The sequence below is a fragment of the Urocampus carinirostris genome, chromosome 10 (genome assembly GCF_059441175.1).
Source record: "Urocampus carinirostris isolate Australia breed hairy pipefish chromosome 10, RoL_Ucar_1.0, whole genome shotgun sequence".
In the NCBI taxonomy this organism is placed as follows: Eukaryota; Metazoa; Chordata; class Actinopteri; order Syngnathiformes; family Syngnathidae; genus Urocampus; species Urocampus carinirostris.
Window position 1 is genome coordinate 11,438,992 of NC_142358.1, and position 1,164 is coordinate 11,440,155.

The window sequence follows — 1,164 nt, forward strand, 5'->3', positions numbered from 1 at the left end:
ACACAGTCCAAAAATCACAGCCGCCAAAATGAATGCAAAATGATATAAGTACTTAAAATTTGTTGCAGACCTGCAGATTCTATGTGCCTGTTGATAGTAATCCAAGGAAAAAAAGTGTATATTTCCAAAGATAAGGGTGGGGAAAATATATATCCATTATTGTCCACCGTGTCCACAAAAACTCACTTTTACCGGTCCCCACTTTCCCATCAGCGTTGGCGTTTGCTCCTCCCCTTTTTTAATTTGCTCGTGCAGAATACGTGTCTCAAATAAAAACAAATAAATACATTACAAAATATACAGTTGCAAATACATATTACACATGGTTACAAAGAAAGACGGTACATCGAGAGAGTTTTCAAAGCTTTAATAATAATAATAATAATAATAATAATATAACTTTCATCCTATACCGTGCCTTTGGGAGGTAGCCTCACGCTACTAAAAAGACGCTCGCATACCTGCTAATCAGTCTGTGAAGAAAATTAAAGCCGTAATCGCCGGCTGTTGTTTTTGGACTGTGTACCTGATAAAAAAAAAAACATACCGGTATTGCAGTATGCTTGGCCTTTTGATTTTTGCATTCCGGAGATGGAATAAGAGCTTTCTCTGTCCACTCCACGCATCGGCCCGGTATTGCAGTACCTCCGGGAACGGTGAATTCGCAATGATCGCAACAAGGCTTTAAGGCTAGGACCTTAGCTTAGCCTTTTGGCTGAGAGTAAGTGTCCCGGCTCCTAGGCTTTGTAGCATATAATGAACTGACCGATAACGGATAATGGATAATGAATAACGAAGATAGATCAATAACCCTTAAAAACCCCAAAACCCCATTACGGCAAGAGCTTGCTCTGTCCACTCCACGCATCGGCCCGGTATTGCAGTACCTCCGGAAACGGTGCATTCGCAATGATCGCAGCAAGGCTTTAGGGCTAGGACCTTAGCTTGGCCTTTTGGCTGAGAGTAAGAGTCCTCCTAGGCTTTGTAGCGTATTATGAACTGACTGATAACGGATAATGGATAATGAATAACGAAGATAGAACAATAACCCTTAAAAACCCCAAAACCCCATTACGGCAGACCATCCACTTCTTCCCAATTGATAAAGACATCTAAGTCGTCTTTCTCAATATCGGAAAGATATTTTGTCATTGAAGGGACGTC

The 1,164-nt window shown here is 41.1% G+C and overlaps 1 pseudogene; it reads left to right on the plus strand.

The window, feature by feature from the left end:
- Positions 1–551: 551 nt before the first annotated feature.
- LOC148357699 (U2 spliceosomal RNA) lies at positions 552–667 on the plus strand (annotated as a pseudogene).
- The last annotated feature ends 497 nt before the right edge of the window (positions 668–1,164 follow it).